The sequence below is a fragment of the Protopterus annectens genome, chromosome 4.part0 (assembly GCF_019279795.1).
Source record: "Protopterus annectens isolate FY-2018-M chromosome 4.part0, PAN1.0, whole genome shotgun sequence".
Lineage (NCBI taxonomy): Eukaryota > Metazoa > Chordata > Ceratodontiformes > Protopteridae > Protopterus > Protopterus annectens.
Window position 1 is genome coordinate 30,264,447 of NC_056733.1, and position 17,797 is coordinate 30,282,243.

Below are 17,797 nucleotides of genomic sequence, written 5' to 3' on the forward strand. Positions count from 1 at the left end.
TGATGGTAGGAACTTAGCAATTAATAAAAAGAGTATAGGAATTTATAAATGTGGGCACTGTTCCCAATGTGGAAACATAGCAAATGTGGATAAGGTTTTCATTGAGAGCAGAAATAGATGGATAGTAGGGTCCAAGTATTATAATTGTGAGTCCATGGGGATAGTGTATCTTGCAACTTGTGTAGAATGTAGATCATTCTATATTGGGAAGACCAAACGTAAGTTAAAGAGAAGGAGCTACGAACATAATTATGACATTTTGAACAAAAAGGAGACTAATGCTTTATACAAGCATACTAAAGAATGTCAAAAGGCAGATTTCACTTTCTTTGTTGTGGAACAAGTAAGAAAGGAAAACGGGTGGATTATGGGAAGAGAAAATTTAATTCACAGAGTTATGGTGGCAAATCACTTTGGAACTAGCAAGCACCCCAGGTTTAAACAACAATATATCTATAATCCTTTTATTAAAAATGAGGTCTGCTAAGTTATAGTATGTTTCGGACAAGTTATTCCCCACGATGTCCACTAGATGGTGGGCTAGCATTGTTTTTAATTGATTTTTATGTCTTTTATAGGAATTGTAAGTTCCTGAATTTTTAACACAAATATTTATGTTTTCTGAAACAGGCAATGTTTTAACTTGTATGTGTATTTAACATAATGGTTTTATACAAGTGGCTTTAATATTTTCCGATTTTATTCATGTGGTAGAATAGGGTGAAATGATTTTATTCACATTATTATTTATTTATTGCAATTTTGCACAGTTCAAATTGGTTCTTTTAAGTGGCTGAGGCTATATAAATGGTAAATAGGAAATTATTTGTCATCTGATGAAGTCTTTGTTGATGAGATGAAAACGCTGATGGAGTAAATGCGTTTATGTATATAGAATGTATATAGTACGTGTTTTAGTGAAATAAACTTTCAAACCATTTTAAATACAAGGTACTGTTTATTGGATTACTGGTTATTTTCGAGTACCTTGCCTGTTTTTACTTGCTTTATTGGTCCATATACAACCATTACATCCCCCTTACCATATGTACATGCCAGGGGATGTTCTGCATATAACATGTAACCTGGAACACACCTCATCCTAAACACTGTGTGGTGTGTGCACTTAAAGCCACACACATCAGTAGTACTACATACCTAGGTAGGTTCATAGGTTTATAGGTAGGTACTAGACTATTGGCCCTAGGGCCTATACAAGCCTAACCAAAAAGGTAACCTGCCTTTCGCCACCCAAGAAAATTATTTTCCTGTTCCCCTGTTGAGCAGAGCCACATTGGTGATCCCCGAGGTGAATTTCCTATTTCCCATCCAATCATCAAGATTTTTATTGAAGAGTGCTAATGAGGAGCTTTGTTTGATATAGATAGGTAGTTTGTTCCAGAGTATGGGAAGTCTCTGGGACAGGAATCTATCCCTCCAACATGTTCTGTTTATTGTGGTGACAAGATTTATGTCCCTAGAGTGTGTAACTCAGAGGGATTTGGATTTCTTTAAATGGAGCATGTCCAACAGCTCTGAGTTTGACGTAGCTTTGTATGTTAGGAAGAGATTGCCTCTGAGTAGGCGATATGTGATGGAGTAAACCAGGAGTTTTTTGAGACAGTCTGCATAGGGCATCTGTTTGAGGCCAATAATCCTTTTTGTGAGGTATTTCTGTGGCCTTTCCAGTTGTTGTAGATATCTTGTGAGGTACATACCAAAAGGGGCGTTGTACTCTATAATGGGTCTAATGAGTGACGAGTAGAGGGGAAAAATGACCTCTTTTTTTCCTGGATGAGAAACCTTTTGTAATGAGGTGTGCCATGTAGAAGGATTTCCTGACTACTGTGGCAATGTGATTATCAAAGGAGAGAGTCCCAAGGTCTCTTATCACACTTTTGGTGTTAAGTAGACTACCACCTATGTGGCAGCTCATGGGTACAGAGTTTTTACCAAAAGGGATGACAATGCACTTTTTGTCATTGAGCTTGAGGCCATGGCTTTGACACCAGACATCTGTCTCAGTGAGGCCCTTTTGTAGGATGTCCACATCGTTAGGGGTTTCAGTTATGGCTCCTAGTTTGCAGTCATCTGTGAACTTCATTAGCCAAAGACCTTCTGTGTTAGCCTGTACTTCAGAAAAGTAGATACCAAACAGGAGAGGACCCAGGACTGAACCCTGTGGTCCTCAACTTGTCACTGGTCTGAAGTCAGATTTGGAGTCTGCTACTTTCACAGTGTGGGTTATGTCAGTGAGCCAGTTGGCAACCCATTTTGTGACATAGGGATTTATACCTAGTTTTGTGAGTTTATCTATAATTCCAGAGTGGGAGATGGTGTCAAAAGCATTGGTGAGCTACAGATAGGCTGTGTGAACCACCTTACCCTCGTCTATGGCTTTGGTGACTGCTTCAAAGAAATTAATCAGGTTTAGGAGACATGATCTGCCTTTTACAAACCTGAACTGGGTAGTGTCTAGAGTTTGGAGATTACCAATGTCTTTGTTTATAAGTTCCATGATGATACGATCCATGGCCTTGCAGACCAAGCTCATTAGGCTAATGGGGCTGTAGTTCCTGGGGTCTGTGGTGGCTCACCCTTTGTGAAGTGGGATAACCGTCACTGTGCGCCATTCAGTGGGCACAAAGCCTGAGGTGAGGCTATGATTGAACATGGTGCTTAGGTAGGGTGCCAGTTCATTCTGTAGTTCATCTAGAAAGCAGCCTTGGATGTTGTCAGGTCCCATGGATGTTGTGTTCTTGGCTTTAGAGAGTGTGGTTTTTAGCTGTGGAGCTGTGATTACAGGAACTTTGCATTCTTCCGGTATAGAGATGGGCCTTTTATGGGGTGCGGGGGGGTAAAGTTAGCACTGAACCTATCTGCCAGGATGTTGGCAATATTAGTTGGTTCTGTATATTTACTACCATTGTGCTGTAACTCAGAGCAGATCTGTCTGTTGCCATTGAGATTCTTGACATAGCTATAGAATGCTTTGTGGTTGTCTTTAGAATTAGTGGCGATTTTGTTTTCACAACTAGCTTTGGATGATTTTATGAAGGATCTCAGCTAATTACTGAGGCTGACCAGGGAGTTTTTCCAGTCATGGGATTTTACTGTTTTTTGCAACAGTTTCTTTCTTCTGTTGTAGAGTTTGTTTATGGCAGGGGACCACCAGATTGGCTTCCTTTTTTTGGAGGCTAGCATATTGGTTCTGTTAGGGATAGCACAATCAATGCACTCGTGTAAGTGCTTATAAAGTGCATTTGTGAAGGATTCATCAGTCGTACCTCTATTGTCCATCTATATGGGTGTTGTGAAGTTGGACACTTCTGTCTTAAGAAGCGTGAAGTTGGCTTTGGAGAATTTTTTTATGGTAGTTTCCTTAATGGGGGGTGGGGGCAGGATGTGCATGTCTATTCTGATTAGCTTGTGGTCGGATCTGACAAATGAGGAATTGACCTCTGGTGTGGAACACCCGTCGCCCATGTTGGTAATGACCAGGTCTAGGATATTGCTGCCCCTGGTGTGGGCGTGGATAAGTTGATCCAAGACATTGGAATTTATAGGTTCATAGGTTCATACTAGGCTATCTGCCCTAGGGCATTTATAAGCCTAGCCAGAATGTGTTTGGCTTTCACCACCCATTTTAAATTTATTTTGCTATGTCCTTTTTCGAGGTTAGTATACTGTGCCTCTGTCTAACAGTGACACAGAAGTGATACCCGGGGTAAACCTACGTTCTCCCATCCACTCATCAAGATTCCTCTTGAAGAGAGTCAATGAGGGACTCTGCCTAACCTGGACTGGGATTTTATTCCAGAGTGAAGGGAGCCTCTGGGTTATGAATCTGTCCCTCCAGCATGTCCTATTTATTTCAGTGCTGAGGTTCAAGTCTCGAGCGCGTAGCTCGATGGGATTTGGATTTTCTGAGGTGCAGCATGTCCATTAATTCCGGGTTGGACATGGCTTTATACGTCAGGCACAGATCGCCTCTGAACAGGCGGTATGCCACTGAGTAGAGCCAGAGTTTCTTTAACCAGGCAGCATATGGCATCTGTTTGAGCCCTTTGATCCTCTTGGTGAGGTACTTTTGGGGTCTTTCCAGTTGCTGCAGGTGTCTGGTGAGGTACATCCCAAAAGGGGCATTGTACTCAATTATGGGCCTGATGAGGGATGAGTAAAGAGGCATGATGACCTCCCCTGATCTAGATGTGAATCCCTTCATGATTAGGTGGGCTATATAAAATGTTTTTCTAACCACTTTGGCCACGTGGTTGTCAAATGAGAGATTGCTATCAACTTGGGTCCCCAGGTCCCTAATTACTTCTTCTGTACTCAATGGATTACCACTTATGTGGTAATTTCTGGGCACTTTGTTTTTGCCAAAGGGGGTGACTATACACTTTTGGCATTTAGCTTGAGGCCATGGCTCTGGCACCAGTTGTCTGTTTCTATGAGGCCCTTTTGGAGGATGCTTGTGTCGGATGGAGAGTCGATTATGGCGCCCAGTTTGCAGTCATCTGCGAACTTGGTCAGCCACAGTCCTTCCGTGTTGGCCTGTACCTCTGAGAAATATATACCGAACAAGAGAGGTCCCAGGACTGAGCCTTGTGGGACACCACTTGTAACTGGTTTGGAGTCTGACATGGCTCTAGCAATTCTAACCATGTGGGTTCTGTCCTTGAGCCAGTTTGCAATCCATCTAGTGACTTAGGGGTTTATATTTAAGCTGGAGAGCTTATCTATAATGCCCGAGTGGGGTATTGTATCGAAGGCTTTTGCGAGGTCCAGGTAGGCTGTGTGGACCACCTTCCCCTCGTCAATGGCCTTGGTGACTGTTTCAAAGAAATCAACCAGGTTTAAGAGGCAGGATCTGCCCTTAACAAAGCCAAACAGGGTAGGATCCAGTGTCTGTAGGTCCCCAATATCTTTATTTATGAGGTCCATGATGATCCTTTCCATAGCTTTGCAGACCAAGCTAGTCAGGCTTATGGGGCGATAGTTTCCAGGATCCATTGAGGCACCACCTTTATGGAGAGGGACCACTGTTGCTGTACGCCACTCTTTGGGCACATATCCTGTACTAAGGCTGAGATTGAACAGTAGTTTTATGTTTGGGTTTAGCTCTTCTTGGAGTTCATGTAGGATGCAGCCCGGGACACTGTCTGGTCCCATTGATGCTATGTTTTTTGCTTTGGAGAGGGCAGCTCTTACCTGAGCATCTGAGATGTCAGGGGGGCAGCACTCTGCTGGGATAGATATTTGCCCTTTTGGTGGGGGGGGGAGAAGTTTGCGCTGCACCTGTCAGCTAGGATGTTGGCAATTCATTCATTATGAATTCTAGAAGACGTTGCATGAAAGAGTTGGTGCATGAGTAGTTTTCCCAGTTAATGGTGGGGTAGTTGAAACTGCCCATTATTAGGGTGTTGGGTTGTACACTAATATTTTCCAGTGTATTAAGAAATGAGGAGTGGGAATCCTGGGGCATAATGGGAGATCTGTAGCAAGTTACAGTTTGGATTGTGGTCTTGCCCAGAGTTAGTTGAACTTGGATAATCTCGGATACATTATGCTGAGCTACTAGCCTGGAGGTGTGGATATCCTTAATGAATATGGACACTCCTCCACCTTAAGTGTTTCAGTCCAGGTTAGGTGGCTGAAAGGTGTGGCATGAATTATAGCCTGGTAATGCAAGGGTGCTCTCTGGAGCCTTGAACTAGGTCTCTGTCACTGCACAGATGTCGATGTTCTCCATTTTAAGGAGTGCCTCAAGTGAATGCATTTTGAGGTTTAGGCTTCTAGCATTGAGTAGCATTATCCTCAGATTTTTCTTGCTTGTACTTGTTAAGGTGATGAATTTGTCATTTGAACCTTACCTAAAAAAGGCACTATAGGGGTGGCAAAAGCCTTAGCCAGTATCTGTAATCCCAAGAGTGACAGGTGCAGGCCATCTCTGGCAAAGCATCGTGGTCTGTCAATCATATCATCCCAGACAGACAGATACTGGACCCCCTTAGAATGACACCAGAAGCTTAGCCAGTTGTTGAGAATCATTTTGTCCTTGTACTGTGGTATAATTCTGGGTGATGGCAAGATGCTACTCAGGGCTAGGGTCATATCTGCCTGGGCTACAAGATTGGAGACCTCCTCCATGTCTCTTTTCATGTAGTCCAGGGAGGTACATCTCAGATCATTCATACCAACATGGACAATGATAGAGTCATATTTGTACTTGTTGTGGAGTGACCTGTGTGCATGCGTTATGTGGCGGATCCTGGCACCGGACAGGCAGCTGACAGTAATTTTCTCCTTGTTTAGCCTGGTGAGTCAAACATCAGTGTGCCTGACTATAGAGTCATCTATGACTAGAGTGTTGGGTACGTTGTTATGCCTTATTGGCTGTGGTTGAATGGCACACTGAGTTTGTGAGCTATGTGTCATTTGGGCTGTTTTGGGGGGTGGAGGATGCATGCGTTTCTGCTTTGGAGGTCTCTGTTGCTTGAGCAGATTTTTATTGAGAGCCTCCGTGAATGTAGATGTGTGTTTTGTGTTGCTATGTGTGTGTTTTGATGGTGTAGGTTTTGAGCGACTATGTGATGAGTGTGGTGTGGTGCAAGTGTTTACCCTCTCCTCTTGACTGTCTAGTCCAGTCTTGGGTGAAGACAGCTTTGCTTCCAGTTTGGCTATATAAGTGCATCTCTCACAGGTTGTAGTGTTGGGTGGTAGGAGGAGAGAGTTGTCTGTGTACATGAGGCAATTGCTGCATTGGGGTCTAGTCCCAGTGTTGCCAAGTAACAGTGTGCGTGCATGTGGAGGGATCTACTTCAGGTTGCAGAATATACATGTCCCAGGGGGTCATCTGTCCAAGAACTGGGTGCCATATGCTAACATGTCACAGGTATCATTCTCTGAACATACATTCCATCACAGCTACTTTTAGATGTGTAAATGGTCTCTTCCCCACTGTATAGGCATGCAGCGATACTGGGGTTGGTATATATAGCTGGGTGTGGCTGTTGTGAACACAGCCAACATCATTGCAGTTACTGCTGAGTGTATCCCCCCAGTACCTGGCTGTAATACTGTACAGTTCATTTTAACAGGTTAGGCATTTCTCTATCACACAATCTGTGGTTCTACAGCACCTCTCACACTCCAAAGGGTAGGGGCGTGCCACCCACACCAGCACACATATGTTTACCGTGTTGAGGATTGCACTACATTGGGGAAGGGGAAATATACCCTGCCGGTACCATCATCAATGACATTAAACTAGCGGACTGCTTATTCCACAATGTATTGTTCTGCATAGTCTGGCTTGCTGGAATTACATAGGTTACAATGGGTTCCTTGCACAGGTACATACATCCATGTGTACAGTATTCTTTGTGTAGTGCATCAACACCAAAGCCTCTGTGTGTGTTACACACAAACATGTGGTGTGTACTACCCAGTGCAACTACCATTGTCCACTGTAGAAGGGTTGCTAACAGCAGCCACCATGCAGCCACCTGTATACACCACCCCCAGACCTACTGGCCATGTGGCACAGGCAGTAACTGTTATACAGACCTGTGACATGTGTTCACCTGTACCCAGGATATGGCACAGCCAAGGTGTCACCACAGTGCCATGCCCCTTGGGAAATATGACAGCAGACCATCCTCCTGCTGACACATGGACACCTACAACACAAATGGATAACATTATAGAGACCACAATCACTCAGTGTTAATAACAGCTATAATTCATCATGGCTGGACAGCTACACTTCCTGATATGTAAGCATTAAATGTTATTGCTGACAACATGTTACACAGCAGTACATTGGTACACTGTAGTACAGTCACCGTGTGCATCAGAACCATATTATCCTTTCCTCACATCGATGTTATGGATGACAGGGATGTGGCACAGGTATCATCATAGGCAAAGGGTGTGTTGTTTGTTTGCCAGAGACCTAGGCTGGGCCATATTTTTGACACCATGTGTGTGAGTGAGGGGTTTTAATTACTGATATGGCCATGGTGATGTGGTGTGTGTGTAAGAATGGAGTTGCCCTAGGAGTGTTTGTATTGTGTGTGTGTGTGTATGCATGCACACAGTTCTGCCATGTGGCTGCCCTATGCAGGTGTTTGTTGGACAGCTACAGACCATACCTGGCAGGGTATGCAGTTCACTGCCTCCAGCCATGGACACTAGAACTGTGCCTGTCAGGGGGTCCACAGGCACATCCAGGTACAAGATTTGATATGGTACTCTCCCCTGATGATGACATATGTCGGCTGGAACCAGGTCTCTCCTGGGACTGGCCAGGGCCACATGCACATGGCCTGCTATGGTATGGTGTGGGCAGCGCCCCCCCTGCAGTGCTGGGGCTGGTACTGTCACCACAGGAGTGGCTTGGTGTCCTTGCACATCCACGTCGACCTCCAGCTGTTGCTGTTGCTGGCCTATGTCCATGTTGCCATCACAATACTCCCATCACATGTTTTAGCACAGACAATCCATGGTCGAGAAGTCCCACCATCTCACCCCACTGTCTATCTATGACCTCTGTAGAATAACAGAGGGCACCTGGAAGATCACAAATGTTGCCAGTTACAGTTGAAAGAGCAGCCCTCTGCAGCCTCAGACCCTGTCTGGTGTACCATTCCATATATGCCTGCACCTCCATGACAGCTTGAAACATGTACCAGATGTGGCACTTCTGCCAGGGGCACGATGACCAGCAGCCCTCCCATGAGCACCCCTATACATCTGCCTCTGTGGTACCCTGCCAGACATCTGGTTATGGCTGCTGTGTCCAGACATGGTGTAACTGCATGCAGGGATGGGGTGGAGAACAGGGGGATGTCAAACAATGGCACAGTTAAGGCCTCTGACACCCCCGCCTGTGCTTCAACACACCTATCAGCATTTTCAGTGTCTGTATGGACACCAACTTCAGACTGCCTGCAGGAGGGACCCTGATCCACCTTGCCACCTGTGAGGGGAAAACAAGAAATGCACTTTAAGACCTGTACGTCATTGCTTAACAGTACACACATACACACACACACACACACACACACACACACACACACACACACACACACACACACACACACACACACACACACACACACACACACACACACACACTGAGATTCCACTATAATACTTAACTATCCCTGAGTTTACAGACTGTCCCTAGTTTATTCTCTTAAGTTTCCCATCCTGCATCACACTTGGAAACTTACACTCATTAATACCAATCATTAACGTATCATTCTTCTAATTACCTAGACAAGTGATCACAAAATATGACCTGTTACTCCATTACCTCTTTGACTTGATTGGAGTCGGCTTTACAAGGACTCACTGCTGTCATCCAGTGTTCACCCTGGATTTGTCCAGACATTGTGAGCATGGCCCCCATATGATAGAGGCTACTACAGTCACTCAATAATGTCACACATGGGGTGTCATATGCAACTATTGCTCAGTAGATTCAAGATCTGTTGCTCTATTAACTTATTATGTGGACAACAGTAATATTTGAATACAACCACTGGTGCTGTCTAGTAATTCTCCAATGCATCTGTAGTGCTGCATACGTGGGTATTTTTTCATCTTTCTGCCGATTGCAATTATAACAGTATACCTGGTGTCTAGTTTCCCTCCCAATGCATGTTTCATGCTACAGACCTTATTATACTATCAGCTGTCCTGAGATTACATGTCAGATAAGTATTCCTAGTGTCTCATGTGTCAGTCCATGTCCATGTATGTACGATTTCAAAGAGAAGTAGAGACATATGAACAACCCCACAATCACACATGTGCATACATGGACACACACACAAACACACACACATACACACATACATCCTACATACATCAACCCCCTCCACTCCACCAGATTGCATTTACAGACAAAATACCCCCCCCCCACACACACACACACACACACACACACACACACACACACACACACACTTACAGGTGAGGTTGCACAAAGATATTACACACAGATCTCCCATTACCCATCTGTCAACATGCATAACATGGTACTCAGCATGCAGTGCAGCTATAGTCAATCCATGCTAGCAACAGTATACATGTGTGAGATGCATGGGCCGTGTTAGTAGGTGATGCCCCTTCCCCTGGAAAACACTGCACCCATATACACAGTATTGCTGTGCACCTGTTCAGCACCCTGCCATGCACTGTGGCACCATACCTCACAGGTATACACGCCATTGCTGAATGTGTATTACTGTGTCAGTTATGTCTGCTCTGCTGCTCACAGCCCCTATGTGTTTGTCTGACACATACTTGGGATGATATGTGGACAGATGTCATTTGTGAATGCCTGATGTCTGATTTACAGATGTCATCATCAGCGGTGCATGTATGGCCAATACAATACAATTACACTCACAACCATCAAACCTTACCTTGGCTATGGGGAGTATACACCCTTATTAATATGATGCCTTTTCCTTGATATGCCATGGAACCACATTACTGCGTACGTTAATATTACATGAGCTTGATATGTGTCATATGACCTGTACAATCAAATGAAGTGCCAAACAAATGTGTTAGTCATGCTGATGCTGATTCAGATGCATACACTTCGTGAGTGCATATGTGTGCATGCCCTTATCATGATGGTTGGTTGTACCTACTGTTATGTGTACTACAGCAGTCACTATTCCTGGCAGGGGTATACTAGCATGGGCCATCTGCATTTGCCTGTATTTGGTCAGTCTGCCATACACATCCCACTACCTCTGCATGATTTGAAAACCCAAAAAGAACACTCCAGAATCTGTCGCTAGATTCCACTCAAAGAAAATGTATAAAGTCCGGATTGGTAAAATATAGAATATAGTTGTTTATTTCTGGCTTGGTAAAATATATACATTTTCTTCGAACAGAATCTAGTGACAGATTCTGGAGCATTCTTTTTGGGTTTTCAACTTGTTTTTTACCTCTGCATGATTGCAAGGTCAACTCATGTGCACATCCCTTGGAGTTCACCCGCTGCTATCACTATTGCTGTGGAGTCAGGGTTATGTATGCCACAGTTCCTGACCCTGACTGTGTGCAGATACAGCCATTCGTAGCATCCTTTGGATCGCTGCTGCAGTGCACTGTTGTGTCATGTTGACACCCACTCCCCACCTTCAGACTTTTTTGCAGATGCTTGACAACTATAGCCTACACATGCATGTCAGTTTGCAGTGTCCCAAACACTGAACACCACATGTAACAGCCTAGTCCCAGCTAATGAATGGCAAACATACAGGTGTACACTGGCACCAGCACAGTACAGATGGGGATGGTGGGCCTGAGGTGGAGTGAGGTGGTAGTTGTGCAGCACATGCATCTTATTTGATACTGTCTGTAGGTTTCCAACGTGGTCTTGGTACACCAATATACATTGCAATGCATGCCTTTTGGGGACATTTTCTGTTATGCATACACTACCTGTAGAGAGGCCTGGCTGATATTTCCTGAGGTACAACTGTCCCATCTGATTACCCTAACCCATGGGCCACACATATGCAGAATCTAGGCAATTGCTGACATGGGTACTGCACAGCTAGTACTTGCTAGACATTCCTGTAACTCCCTCAGTGTTGTGGCATGTTACTAGGCAGCCTGCATGACTGGTTTGCTACATGTGACATCATCTGTCTTGGATGGCCATCTATTGCCTACATTATTCCTGTCCCAAACATCCTCGCCACATGCACAACTGTCTGCACTGTTTGCCATGGAATATGCAATGGTGAGGTATGGCTACATGTCCAACTCCTGGGTGCTACTTTTTGGGCATGGGGTCCATGCCATGGCATGTAAGATGTGTGCACGCTACAGCTACCTCTGTTGCACGTAAGTGGGCGCATTTGATGGCTAAATGTCTTGGACAGCAGACCATTTTTTGGTGTGATATTGGGGATGTCTACTTGCTGGAAGGTGCATTTTCATGCTGAATGCATGCAGTCAGTACCTCAACAGCTGCTTCCACTATATTTTATCTGGAGTGTGTGCACACATATGCTTCCAGTGTTTGTGAAGGTATGTATTCCCCATATTGGCTGTCCTAATATACAATTCCATATTACACACGCATTGCTCATGTTAGGACCACATTGCAGGTTGTAAGGGTTGTGAACTGCAGTATTGTGATATGCCATAGTGTAGATCTGTAACAGTTGCCATTGTAACACTGGTATATACACTGTTGTAGCACTGTATAAGGGTGATGTTTCACACATGTCCCTATTGTAGGCCATTTGTCCCACCACTATGTTCATCTGTGCACACATTTTGCAATGAGAGGATGTTAGTTATATTGCAGGAATCTGACATACCATTCAGATACACCATCATGGTGACCACTGTGATGCAGTGCAGTTAACAGCAACAATACGTGAACATGTACGGCATGAATTATGGGTAGGTGTGTTAAATGTGTGCATGGAATATACCATGGCCATACCATGACTGGTGTATTGGCAAACCTGAACAAATACCATACTCACCAGCTACAGGCTGCTGCCCTGTAGGTATACCAGAGGGACCTATATAAGTGTGTGAGAGATGTGATGTCAGTAGCCACAGCTGTGGCATTGGTACAGGGTGGGTGAAGCATTACAGTACATCAACAGTACAAGCCCAGAATACTACAGATTATGCACATTTGTTTATTACTACTACGCAGCAACAGGCTATATATACGTCATCTCACATATGCATGATATAACTGTACAGATGTGGATGGATATGCAACAGTGGTCTACTGATGTGCCCTGTGGCCTTACCTGCATGCTCCTCTGCCATTGTGTGGGTAGCACCCACCTCCACTATGCTCTTCGCCAAGTTTTGGGAGTGTGGGCGGGCAGGTGCCCCGAGGTTGGCAAGGAGCTCCTCAACATGTGTTGGGGGTGCTGGATGGTATGACCCCCCCTCTTGCAAGCTGATCCCCCCTGACTGCAGCAGCATGCTGATGGGCATTGCGAAGTAGGTCTGTGCAAAGATGACAGACCTGCTCATAACTGCGGTTATGCAAGCCAACATCATTTACCCTGTGGACAAGATCGTTCCACAAGGCGTTCCACTCCTGCAGCTAATGGGCTGTTCAGCCAAACAACACCTGGTAGTACTGCAACAGGTGTGAGAGGATGACATCATTCTCCTCTGCTGTATAAATGGGAAGCCTCTCCCTGGACATCTTGCCTGAAAGACATAAAGATCGAAACAGATCTGAGGACCTCATACAGCAAGGTTATCATAGTTTTTAATACACATCTCTGTCTCCCCCCACCATATCTCCAACAACAATCTGATCACACAACTCAACAAGTATGTCTACAGAATACCTACCATTGGGACATATATTGTATTATACAACACTTTGTGCTATGTGTTTGTAGTCATGTTTCCTGTGGGGGCACTCTCATAGTTGGCCTGTTATGGATAATGTCACCTGCTTGCCATTGTAAAGGCCACTATGGTTCCATATATGCATGTAGTCTGTTTGCTATGTGATTGCTGCACATCTGTTGTTTTGTGTTATTGGGGATATCTATACATGCTTTTGGACATTATCTGGGAATGTGTGGACAATTACTACCCACATATGTTCTATAACAGTGATACAATAGGATGTTTAGGGAACTGTTGCCAGCAGAACCACCTCTCACACCACATCTGGCCATGTTACCAGGAATCACCACATGTGGGACCCACCCTGGGGCCTCCTTATCTACTAGTCCTGCACTACCTTCAGGTGGAACCACCTCAGGGGAAGTGTTCACCCCCCCCCGGGAGCAGACACAGACATGATCCTGTCACCAGAGGTCATGTCCAGCATCTGGTGCATAGGGAGCTCCACACAGACTTGGGAGATGTGCTACAGCACCTTGAGGCCCTCAGTACACACACACAGGGTCCGTATGCTCCTCCTACTCAGCCTCCATTGCAGGCACCTTCAGGGCCATGAAGCTGATGTTGTGACTGGCCATGGGTGGGGGCCTTGGTCCCATTGTTTCCGTATGGGGGCTCATGGGTATTCCACATTGCAGATGACACTCGGCATCCAGAGTGATTACCCACCACATGAGTCATATACTGCCCCTGTAGGCTGTCTTCTCTTCCAACTTAACCTACCTCCACAAATATACCTGCTATCCTTCCCCAAATTCCCAATCTCACCTTCACAAACAAGAGCAATGTGTTCCTAACATGGGGTTCACACCTGACATAACTGTCCATTTTGCACACACTTACTGCTGTATAAATATATATATATATATATATATATATATGTGTGTGTGTGTGTATGTGTGTGCGTGTGTGTATTGATATGTGTGATGTTCCCTCACACATATCATGCAGCACTGTCATGAAAAAGTAGGGGACATGTATTCATATACATATATGTGTGTGTGTTTGTATATATGTAGACATACACACATAGGTTCATAGGTTCATACTAGGCTATCTGCCCGAGGGCATTTACAAGCCTACACATAGTATGTCTTGTGTGTTTTATGTGGTGATTTGAGGTTGCATGGTGGCTATGTGGAGAGACTGGGTCTATAGTGTGTGTGTAACTCTTCTCCTCTTGACTGGTCTTCCCATGTTATGGACTGAAAGGGGTGGTACTTTTGTATTTGGTACTATATGATACTGTAGGATGGGCCACAAATATAAATTTAAATAATTGAAGGCATTTAAAAATGGTGGTGTTTTTACCACACAAGCCAGTGAAAGTAGAGTGAAATGAGAGAAATGAGATATAATATGAAAATATAAAGAGGGCAACTAGAAAGACAGTAACAAGATTTAACACACAAGGAATGGGTGGGGGGTCGGAGGACTCAATTCTGCCTTGTTTAAGAGCTACAGAGAGAGTTGTTGTTTTTACAGAAGTTTTTAAAAACACAGCAAAAAGAAAACAAAAGCAAAGTATTCAAAATATAGAAAGGCAATATAGAAAACAAAATAGCCAAAAACAAACCAGAAAACAAAAATAAAGTGTAGCAGAGTCTGATGAGCCTTTCTGTGTAGCAGGAGCTGGTTTTGCTTTACTCTGGAAATAGAAATTTTAGTTTTTAAATACCCCTCTAAGAACAAGTGATTCTTCTTATGACCCTCTGTTAACAAGTGATGTCTCCACTCAATCACCCTCTATTTTGCCCTTGAGTCCTTAAACAGAGAGAGTTGTGGTCTCTTTGAAGTTTTAATACTTTGAGAGTTTAATATGCTGTTAAAAACACATGCATGCAAAAAAAACAGTATTCAAAAAAACAAAAGGCAATACAGAAATACAAAAATAAAATATAGAAACCTTAATACAGAAATACAAAAAGCAGAAGTAGATGAGCCTTTCTGTAAAGCTCTTGAAATAGTTTGTAGTGAGCCCTTAAATAGAAATTTGAAATGTTTTAGTTTTTCCGTTAAATAGAGATTCCCCTGCTACCTCCCATCCCTCTACGAGTTAGTGATCCTCTCTATTTCTGCTCGACTCTCTAACAGATTGAGCCTTATTCTTTGAAGTTTTATTTCACGTTAAAACAGAAACAGAGCAGTTTTCAGTTCTTTTTAAACAAACTACAGTATTCAAAATATAAAACAAAGATAAAGAAAAACAAAACAAAAACAGCAATTAACCTTTCCTTCAATACAGAAAGACAGAAAGTGAATACAAACATACTAAAGTCTCCCTGAAATGTTTTAGTTTACTCCTTAAAGAGTCTGGTTGAGCCCTAGCTCCACCTCTTTGTTAACAAGTGATTTTAAATTTAGGACCTCTATGTCTTAATTTTAATTAATCAGTTCTTTAACCTTAAGTGACCCTCTAGAGAGACTCCCTTATTTGAAGTTTTAATATGCTGTTAAAACAGAATGCAAGCAAAACACAAGGTAAAAGTTTTAAAATCCTTTTATTCAAAATATAGAAAGGCAAAATAGAAACAAAAAAAATACACAAAAAAAAAAACAAATCACAAGGTAATGCGTAGCAGTGCAAAATGAGCAGAAATACAAAAGCCTGAACTTTTTAGTTTACCCTTTAAAGTGAAATTTAGTCTCCTATTCCAATTTCTCCTTCTGACAAAGTTTACTCATGTTTTGACCTCTACACTAAGGAAGAGTTCCCCCCTCTCAGTTCTGGCTCTGCCTGACTCCAGTGAGAGCTGTGGTCTCTTTGAAGTCTTAAATTGTTCCTAAAACAGAATGCTAAAACACAAGGCCCCTGAGAGCTGACAGAGAGAGTGTGAATCTTTGAAGTTTTAATATGTTGTTAAAACAGAATGCAAAACAAAAAACAAGCAAAGAAAAGTAGAGTTCAGTATTCAAAATCTGGAAAATAATACAGAAAAACAAAAATAACAGCAAATAACCTTTTTAGTCTTAGCTCCAGAAAGAGCCTAGGGAGGAATTAACTTAAGTGACCCTCTGTCTTATGAATGAGTCCCCCTTAATTAAAATTTTCTTCCTCCCTCCAATGACTCCTCTGTTAACAAGCTGTGTCCCTTAGTGAACCATGCTGTTAAAACAGAATGTCCTGCCTGAATCAGGTAAAGAATTGCTCTACAGTATTCAAACAGAGAGAAGGCACATAGAAATGTATAAAAATAAACAGCAACTAAAAAAGAAATCACAGCAACACAAGGCAAGAAACTAATGATTTTCTGGCAAATATGAAAAATTTTATACAGAAATGTAAAAAGAAATTTTAGTTCCTAGCCTAGCAGAGTGTTAACAAGTGATTAAGTCTGAGTGACTGGTGTTGGTAAGTTTAGTCCTTAATTTACTGTCTATTTGCCTAGCTCCCACCCTCTGTTAACAAGTGATTAACCTTAACCTTTTTAATCTGTGACCTGAACAGAATGCAAGCAAAGAGTCCCCACTCTGCCTGACTCAGAACAGAGAGCTGTGAGAGCTGCAATACAGAAATACAAAAAAGTTTTAAAATGCGACTAAACAGAATGCAAGCAAAAACTGAAGGTAAAGAAAATAAACCACAGTATTCAAATATAGAAAAGGCAATAGAATACAAAAAAAATACAAACTAACCTTTCCTCCACAGTCTAGTGTAGCAGAGTCTGTATATGTGTGTGTGTGTGTGTGTGTGTGTGTGTGTGTGTGTGTGTGTGTGTGTGTGTGTGTGTGTGTAGATATATATTATGAGTCATATATATATATATATATATATATATATATATATATACATATACATATATATATATATATATATATATATGTGTCTATATATCTGTAGACATACACATACACACACACACACAGATATATATATATATATATATATATATATATATATATATATATATATATATATATATATATATATATATATATATATATATATATATATATATATATATGTATGGGGTCCATTCAGACATCAGGTCCACACTCTCTAACTCTCCTTCCTGCACAGCTGCACTGTTCTGCCTTGCTACAACACAGCAGACAGGTGCCACATGTGGACACAGCCTAACATTAGGGGGGTATATATAGGGACAGATTGCAGGTAAGCCTATTACACCCCTATGGCATTTCTGCATGCTACATTACATGTTAACATGACTGCCCTGCAAGTGGTGGACTCTGGAACACGTGTCCATCATAATGGCATTACTTCCACAACCAGCTATTGGCCACACTAATATATGTCTTGCATTACACAACACACACTATGATGGCATACATATTGTCAGTCAGTGCTGATCTGCACAGTTGATAGGTATGGCCCACTGCCCACAGGGAC